This window comes from Camellia sinensis, chromosome 11 (assembly GCF_055761805.1).
Source record: "Camellia sinensis isolate YWXY chromosome 11, ASM5576180v1, whole genome shotgun sequence".
In the NCBI taxonomy this organism is placed as follows: Eukaryota; Viridiplantae; Streptophyta; class Magnoliopsida; order Ericales; family Theaceae; genus Camellia; species Camellia sinensis.
Genome location: NC_138971.1, coordinates 139,196,035 through 139,205,668, shown reverse-complemented (window position 1 = coordinate 139,205,668; position 9,634 = coordinate 139,196,035). Strand labels below are relative to the sequence as shown.

General features: G+C 35.7%; 1 long non-coding RNA gene and 1 pseudogene across 1 annotated transcript; both read right to left on the bottom strand.

Annotated features, from left to right (window-relative positions):
* Positions 1–686: 686 nt before the first annotated feature.
* LOC114278478 (uncharacterized) lies at positions 687–3,065 on the bottom strand. Its single transcript, XR_014345385.1, has 3 exons — positions 1,946–3,065; positions 1,487–1,798; positions 687–1,162 (listed from the first exon to the last, which is right to left on the bottom strand). It is a non-coding gene; the product is annotated as an uncharacterized LOC114278478 (long non-coding RNA).
* Positions 3,066–6,309: 3,244 nt separating this feature from the next.
* Positions 6,310–9,217, bottom strand: LOC145802666 (long-chain-alcohol oxidase FAO4A-like; annotated as a pseudogene).
* Between the last annotated feature and the right edge of the window lie 417 nt (positions 9,218–9,634).

The following is a 9,634-nucleotide window of genomic DNA, read 5'->3' as shown; positions in this document are numbered from 1 at the left end:
AGCCAATAGTTACTTTCTATTGGTTCTTCTTCCTTTCAAGAACCACAGCAGGAAATTCAACTTTTAGTGGCTCATTATTCAGTTATCTAATAACATATAACAAAGCAACATTTTCCATTTCTTGCGTAAACTTTTGATTGTATTTTATATTATTCTATGGTTTTATTATCTTAAACAATATCTCTTGCTTCTCAAGCTCAAGCCAATAGTTACTTTCTATTGGTTCTTCTTCCTTTCAAGAACCACAGCAGGAAATTCAACTTTTAGTGGCGTTTAAAAAACGCCGCTAAAAGTGACAAAAACGCCGCCAATTATTTTTGCGACGCTTAGCACCAAACGCCGAGGACGCGGCCGTCGCTATAGCTTTATGGCGTTTTAAAAACGTCGTGATAATAGTATAGGCGGCGTTTTAATAGTATAGCTTTATGGCGTTTTAAAAACGCCGCCAAATGTCCTGCTCAACATACACTGACGTCTCTGATGATATTTAGCGACGTTTTGAAAAAACGCCGTCATATCTTTTAAAAAACTTTGGCAGTTAGATGTAGAGTTTAAGAGGTGTTTGTAGAAACGTCACCGTATCCTTTTTTTTTTTTTTTTTGAAATCGAGCTAATTTTATTTGATTGAACTAAAAAAATACCAGTAATAACACTAATATAAAATAATAACTCCCATTCAAATAGCTGTAATGAAGCATTAATTCACTTTCTCATTCAATTAATATCCAATCATTACCCACAAAATTAACATATCTAAAATCAAAAAATCATGTTTTAACATTAATCACAAACCAACATATATCCAAAAATTATGTGTTAACATTAACCACAAACGAACATTCTTCTCATCTTCACCAAACCATTTTGAAGTGATAGTAGACATAGACACGTTAATGAAACTTGCTCCAGCCTCGTTGGCAATGGCCTTTGCCAACATTGTCTTCCCAGTGCCAGGACGCCCAAATAGCAATATTCCTCTGCATGGCTTTAAAAGGCCTCCCTTGAATAGGTTTGGTCTTTAAAGAGGTAGCATCACTAGTTCTTGGAGAGATTCTTTAATATCATCCAAAGCACCAATATCTTTGAATGTCACACCGATCTCACTAGCTGGTATGACTTCTGGCCTTGTGCGCTTCTCAAATTCATTGTCAGGAGAAATCTCCTGGTATAAGCAAACACCACGATGAGAAAAGAAGGGAACAGGAGAAGAATAAACACTACAGAGACGGATGGTCATCATAAACTTCATGTTAAGTTTACAAAACTAAAAAAAATCAATCTACATGTCTATATATTATATGCCTGAAAGAATGTCAGTGATTCTTTAGTTGATTAATTAAATACTAAAAAAGTATCCGCAATTTTAACATGGAATGCAGAGGTGCAAGTGCTGGCATATATACATAGCGAGTTGTAGAACCAATGGTAGAGAATAAGTAAATCCTAACAAAGAAATCTCAAAAATGAAATAATAAATCTAACCCACCAGAGCTTTTGATGCTGGCACGCTGGGTTACCAGCATCCTTCACTGTTGAAGCTGATGCCTCTGTTAAAGTTGATGCCTCAGGGACTGTGCTTCCAACTTTTGTTTCTGGCTTCAAAGCAACAGCCTCATCCTTTGGTGCATCCTAGGACAACAAAAAGAGGACATCAAGAAAATACTCTTCACGTTCCATACAATCAGATTATTGAAAAAACATATGCACAACCATAAAAGGTTCAGTCTGCGCTTCCAGCTTTAAAGTATCCTTGCCAGAAGACTTGCCTTCCTGGAATATGCTCAAACCATGGGACAAACTGTTCCATGACCAACAAAGTTAACGAGGCTTGAATGGTAAGGAAACCGCCAATATATATAATAATCTAACCTTGCGGATGAAATAACTAGCCTCCAATTAATATACTAATCTAACCTTGTTTTGATAAATAATATACTAATCTAACCTTGAGGATGAAATAACTAGCTTTCCGTGTCCGTATTCAGGATCCTTGTTATTCATCAAATGATAAGAAACTGCAGATACTACAATTTCTTCTATATAGTTACCAAGAACCATCGTGTCTGCTGCACAGATTGAACCCAGATCATCACAGTCAAGGTCATTAGCTGCAAGTACTTCAATAATGTGGTTTTTGTTGTCCTGATATTGGATCATCTTCATATCCTCCTCAAGTTGAGACTTCCAGCTGACAAGATGTGTTTCGTCTTCGGGTTCCATTGATAAGCAACTGAATCTCTGTGATAATCTCAGCTGCTCACTATTTCACTTGCACTAGTAGTATTTTTGTTCACCAAAACTTGCATCGGAAATAACAAATAAGTGGTTAGCCATATTGCAATCAAAAGTAGTTTAAAAAGTATACTGAAAAAAACCATCCAACCCAAAAATGTTCACAAAATTGGTATCAGTCTGACCATTTTTAAGTATTTGTAAGTTTTGTATTCCATTTCCACCTTCTGCATTCATGATAATGTGAAATATATCTTTTAGGGAACCCCGGGTCCCCAACTCAAATTTGAGGATCGTCAGTAGGTCAAGAAAACCTGCCAGAGCTAAGGTTGAGCTTTTAAGATTATATATATATATATATTTTTTAACATGAGTTTTTAAGTAATTGACAAGACAATTTTCAATAGAACCTAAGTTTGATGGACCCAGATTGGATCATTCAATAGTTTGTTCTGCTCACTTCTACCCAGTCAGAAATTCAACAAACCCAATAATTCAGTAAGGCCATTTAAGCAGTTAGGTTGTGTTTGGATCATGGATTTGAGGAGAGATTTGCAGAGGAAAGGAAAAGAGAAGAGAAGTGAGAAGAAAATTAACTTCAATTTCATTTATTTTTCCCTTCAATTTTCCTTTTCCATAGAAAATTTCCTCTCCGAATCCATGATCCAATTACAACCCCAAGGTTTTCTGCATGAAGGATGAACAATAGCAATCCATATTGTACTGCATTAAGCATCCCAGCTTTAGAAAGATCACATCTTATATAGTTCACAGGATATGCCAAAAATCATTTGTGTCCAAATCCCTGTTTATAGTCAACAAGTTGGTTCTAAATTGACAGTCACGCTACTGACTTAAGAGAATTCCATAAATTTCCACAGTGCAAATCATACATATAAATTCACTTCAAAAACCCAATAGAAGTATATGTAGTTATTAGGAAGGCATACATACAATGATAGGAGCTGTAATTAGAAGTGCAGTTTCTGCAATAATGTTTTTTTGGTACTAGGGATCCCTTCCAATGGCATAGATCACCTGCCCATAAGACCACAACCCTAAGAAAGCACCTCAAGTTTCTAGATATAAGTACATATATGAGAAACCCGTAATATTGGATCATCTCAAAATAAAGAAGATATGATCATTTATTATGTCATGAGATTCATTTTAAATCAATGACAAACAACCAGCAATTTTGGAATTGATGATAACATCAATGGACAAATGCCAGCACACAAAAGAATTAAGAACTCGAGAGAGAGAGATGGAGGGAGATTTATCAAAATATGGATTTTACAATTTCAATGACATTGATTGATTAGATTCACATACCGTCTCCCCCTGGTTTAGAAAGAGCTTAGCAATTTCAATCCCAGCCTGAAATAAGCAAAACAATCAAATTTACAATTTTTAAACACTCAATCACATTAAACTCCATGGACAGAACCGAAAAAATTAAAAACATAGTTTAAAAGCATTTGAAAATTAGTGGGGGAAAAAATCAGCTAACTAGTGAAGCAAATCAATTTTTCCTTTGCTCATAAGATACACAAATAGCTTTTTCTCCTCAACTCCAAACGGTTTTTTCATTCCTCTTCTTTTTTTCTTCTTCTTTTTTTTTATGATAAATATGAACATTGAACACATATATAGGTAGGAAGTGTTATTCTAAAAGGTATGAATGGGTATAACTCCTGATTCAAGGATAACAAGAGCAACTAAAAATTATGTCCAAGAAATAACATAAAATAAAACCTAATCATGGCTCAATGAGAACAAAGGAGAAGAAATAAAGAAAGAAAATTACAATGCTCTAAGAAATCGATTCAAATTATCTGTTATCCATTAAAATTGCACTGATGGTAACCAATATAACAAAGACAATTTTTCTTTGGCATCATGAATTTAACCTTCTGCAATAGATGAAATAATAAAAGTGTCCAACTTGGATATATATATATATACATTGACAAATGGAGAATGTAAGATATCAAACAAACCTGAACTAGTCCACCCAGATTATCTCTAAGATCAAGAATAAAAGATGAGGCACCCAGGTCTTCGAGTCGCTTCATTGCTGCAAAAATAATCTCTTCCTTCAATTCAATCACAAAAAACAACTAAGATAGCAACTAGTATTCAATGAGAAAGAGAGAGAGCAAGGGCGGGGATAAATTCTACAAACAAGCACACCATGCAGGAGGGGCATGCTAAAGAACTTCATTATCTGGTTCATATTGCCACAACTATAGGAGAACCTTTAATGATATTTTCTCTGCTCATTTCCTGCTTTTCTCTTGTAAATTATTTTTCTAAAGTAAGCCTAATGATATTTTCTTGGAAGCAAAAAAGAAAAAGCATAAAATTCTGTAACATAACTCAGGGATTATGGCTTAAACAAAGTTGTTTCAACTGAATGAGTAACTGCTTGACAGACCACTAAAAAGTATAGGATTACTTTGCAGCCAATAACAAAGCAAATATCACTCAAATCATTAAATCCCTTTAACGTATCTCCTCTTGGACAAGAAAGGTTTTGTTTGCCTTCTTCTAAAGCAAGAAAATTGGGGGAAAAAAATTAAAAATTAAAAACAACAATATCATTTAGCTATCACACTCTGTTTCACCACAAAGGATCAACCATATCGAAACAACACCAAAACACCTTCATACCTTGAATTTTGAAAGAATATTTTATCATTCTATGATATATTATATGAGATTTTAATGTTCCAAAATGAGGATAGCTATGCAATCATTTTCCTTATACATGGACGCAATTTTCACCCAGTAGCATCAAGTGGAATTAAAAAGGAAAGATTTGATCAAATAAAATTCTAAGAAACACAAGAATATCCATGATAACTAAGAGCAACATAAAAATGTAATCCTACTTAGAATAACAAAATGTTTGTCACAGCATTACCTTGGTCGGTGGTGGTGTGAGGCAATAGAAGCCCATTTTTGTTTCCTACAACAAAAATCAAATGATGGCATTGAGATAATCAGTTTAAAGCTCATGGGTCCTCAAATAGGTGCTTCCTCTGAATGTTAATAAGAATTACTCAACAGGATATTGACTTAATTCAAGACTTGACAGCATCACATTTAATAAGAATTACTCAACAGGATATTGATGTTACTTTAACAATCCAGACCCACCAGCGCAAGAACAAAAAAGAGAAAAGTGAAGACCTTGTTAATAATATATTACATATCAATGCCATCAGATTTAATATTCTTAACATTCTACAGCTGTAGATCACATTGTAAACGGTTACTAATGAACTAAAAAGGCATAGTTCAGTTCCCTAGATATATCACTTAAAATGTGTGAAAAAAACAACTTCCAAGGAAAATTATTAGACTATTCAAATTGGTGAGACAGTAATGGAAAAGGCATTTTAAAAATTCAATCTGCTTCCAGCCTGCAGTAAACACCTACTTTTTAACCACTAAAACTTGAATCTGAATGATTAAAACCGAGTCCAGAGTCTAAACTTCAGATCCATCCCATTTTAATTTGACAAAATACAGAAGATAGTTTTGAAAAGTGATGATTCAAACAAAAATCAATGCAAACATCACCTGTTGGCCAGATCGTTTATATATATCTAAGGCTTTCATTGCTTCATGTCTTGGCATCTCAAAAAACTGGAAAAAAAAATAGAAATAAAAATAAAAAACAAATAAAAAATAAAAAATAAAAAAACAAAAGCATAAAGTCTAAGCAAGCGAAAAGCTCCACCTAATACCATGTTAAAGTTGGAAATATTGCAAGAAAATAAAGGCAATTCACCTTATCAACCAGATTGATGATTCCATCATTAATTGCACAATAAATCTTAAAACTCTCTTTGAGTACCTGAAAATTACATATATTGACGAGGTCAAGCATAAAATTTAGTCAAATTTAGGACTAGCTTTTATTCGCCAATAATTTTTCCCTTTTTTTTATTCTAATCCTTGGGCTACGATTAGGATTTCGTCTATTATATATAATAGCCATGTTGAACAAGCATAAAGGATATCAAAACCATTCAAAGAGAGAGCAACTAACCTTTCTAAATGTGGTTAATTAAACGAAGAAGAATCACTGAACTGAAGAAGAATCGAGAGAGATTTGAGTGAGAGAAAGAGAGAGCAACTAACCTCTGATCGAAGAAGACGAAGAGCTCCAAATCCACAGAGATAAATCACGGAGCTATGCTCAAAATTAAACTTCGAAATCGCAATCCGAGATGAATCACCGAACTGAAGAAGAATCGAAGAAGAATCACTGAACTGAAGAAGAATCGAGAGAGATTTGAGTGAGAGAAAGAGAGAGCAACTAACCTCTGATCGAAGAAGACGAAGAGTTCCAAATCCATGGAGATGAATCACAGATCTACGCTCAAAATCGAACTTCGAAACCGCAATCCCGAGATGAATCACCGAACTGAAGAAGAATCGAAGAAGAATCGAGAGAGATTTGAATGAGAGAGAGAGAGAGAGAGAGAGCAAGGAGTGAGTGAGAGATTTGAGTGAGTGAGAAGGAGACGGCGGTGCTCAAAATAGGTTTTCAAAATAAAAACTGAGAGAGATAGAAGAGGGTGTGAAGGGAGACAGGGAAGAGGGTGTGAAGAGAGAGGTTTGAGGCGTTTTTTAAACGTCTTCTATCTACAAAACGGTACCGTTTTACCTAACAACAAAGGCGACGTTTAAAAAACGCCGTTAATTATAAAAAAAGGTAACGTTTAATTAAACGCCGTTAATTAAACGCCGTTAAATCCTCATTTTCCTGTAGTGAACTTCAAGAACAAACTGTGCAGTGCAATAAGAAATTGCCTGAATAGTTACCATTGGATTCCCAGCTTTGTGCAAACTCACATGTTTTACATTTATGTTGTATTTGGCTAGGGGATTTGAGAAGGGATTTATAAAAGGAAATGAAAAACGTAGGTGAAATGTGCATTTCACCTAATTTCATACACTTTTTTTCTTTCCTTTTCCAAATCCCTCCCCAAATCTCCCAACCAAACACATCGTTAATGTCTTCCCATTACAATGATGAGTTCCATTTTCTTTAGCTCGGGCTGCTGCCAATATCTTTAGGATCTTCTCTAGTCCTCTCTTCAAATTCTGTTCGTCAATTTTGTCCATTCGATAACTAATTGAGCTTGGTGAAACCACCTCTCTTGATCCTTTACCTCTTGCCAGTGGAAATATGTTGGCAGTCCTTGAGAACTTGCATATTTGCATTTTTATATCAATACCAAAAACCCATGGCATCAAAACTGAGAACGTACTCGGGTGCAATGCTGGTGTCTGAATCACAGCACTATAACCATTCTTACTAAAGTTTGCTGCAACTGTTGAAATTACTGTCATTATACCCCCTTTGTAGCACTTTTTTTCTGCTTCTGGTCATGTATTAGGCAAAGGTTTGTCTGGAAAATAGCCCTATGTCATTGTCACCAGATGGAGATGCAGGTTCTTTCTAATGTTTGGATTCTTCAAGCCACTTTTTTTCAACAGTGAAAGAGTACTGAGAGCACCGCATGTAACAACAGTCACCTTTGACTCCACAACGCAAACTTCTTTAACCCCTCTGTATTGAAATTCGAAAGCAACCCCAGTCGCAATGTTTCTCTGTCTTCCTTTCTTTTTGTTGTGCTAGACTTTCGTTGCTTGACACCATGGAAGAATTGCACCATTGCTGAATTCACCAAGTCTAGTAGCCAGGTCTCCGAGGCACCTTTCTTTCTTTCCTCTTTGCAACCAAAACAACACCAACCATAATAATAGTGATTTACCGATGAATTTCTAGGGATATTATTTACAGAATAACCCAATTCATGACATTCTTTTCTTAGCACGACATTGTTGAATCCTTCATCTTTAACTTCAAAACATCCATTGCTTCATGTATAATATGCTATCAAATAATTGTAGTTCACATTGTTCACACCATTCCCTAAGTATATGTTAGGGAGTACGAATTGAAGCCGACCAATTTACTGTGGAACCTCCACCTACGGTGGAACCTGCGAGTATAACAACACCCAAATCGTCAGTTGCTAGTAACCCATCTCCTAGATACATTTGATCCATAATAGATCCTTCAAGAAGTGAGAGCTTGCTTTTAGCATAGTTCATCCCTTTCTCTATGACAAGCACTTTGTTGCCAACTTTTGCTAGAACACCAGCTACAACCACACCGCCTGAGCTAGAACCAACTACAACTACATCGCATTTGATAATCAAATAAGGGTCTAGTGAATTTGATGTGTTTTTCTGATGGGAACTAAGATGAGAAAGCATGATCGTTGTAGAGTTTGTGCAACGATTTATCGCGGGTTGTTTAGATTAATGAGGCCTTTGTAAAGAGGTCCAAAGAGCTCTTCTTCATTAACATTTTCTTCATTTCCTTAGTCTTCTGATCTTGGATTTCCCATTTCTTTTGGTGTTCTACTTTTTTGAGTTTGTCTTTTGAAGTCTTGGTCTGGTCAACAATCTAGGTCTCAGAATTACCCTCACCAACTCCAATAAATATCTTGTCAGATGTGGGGACGAAATCTGTCTATTATCACTTATGACAAAAAATAATACGTGGTGGACCACAGCTTCGTCTTTAACATCTTGTCCAAATTTAACATTCCCAATTAATTTTATACCTGGGAAGAATCGGTCCACAACGTCTATTCCGTGACGAACGTACTATTTATCCTTACCACCAACGAGCTTGAATCTCATTTTCTTTAGTATCTGAAACCGGTCAGATTGGTGGATCAACAATCCAAGTCTCAGGATTACCCTCACCAACTCCAATAAATATCTTATCAGGTGTGGGGACGGAATCTGACGGACTATTATCACATATGACGAAAAGCAATACGTGGTGGACCACAGCTTCGTCTTTAGCATCTTGTCCTAATTGAACATTCCCAATTAATTTTATACCCTTAACAACAATCTTGTCTGATTGACAGTCACATCTCATATTACCCAACTCAATACCATTCAGCAATCTCGCTACACCTTTATTATCAAATTTAACGTCCCTTAATTGTTCATCGTACAGTTATAACTTTCTTACTCCCCTCTTAGTCTTCTTAATATATCGGGGAATATTATGTATGTACCGTCTACGTATATACGCCGCCTTAAAAGGTGCATGACCACGGTAACTACGCTTATATCCACTGGCTGCTAGTGTCCTTGACCTCCGATACGCAAGGGGAGTCCGATATTGGCTACTTACTACTCCTTCTATTTTTGATAAAACACTCCAAATCTTTTATCCTACGAATTCTGCAGATTTTCTTACCTCTGCTAACCCTTCTATTTAGACACCTTAGCTTTGATATTTTTTTCCTCTGCTCCTCGTACACCAGAACAAACTTCGCTGGATCTGACC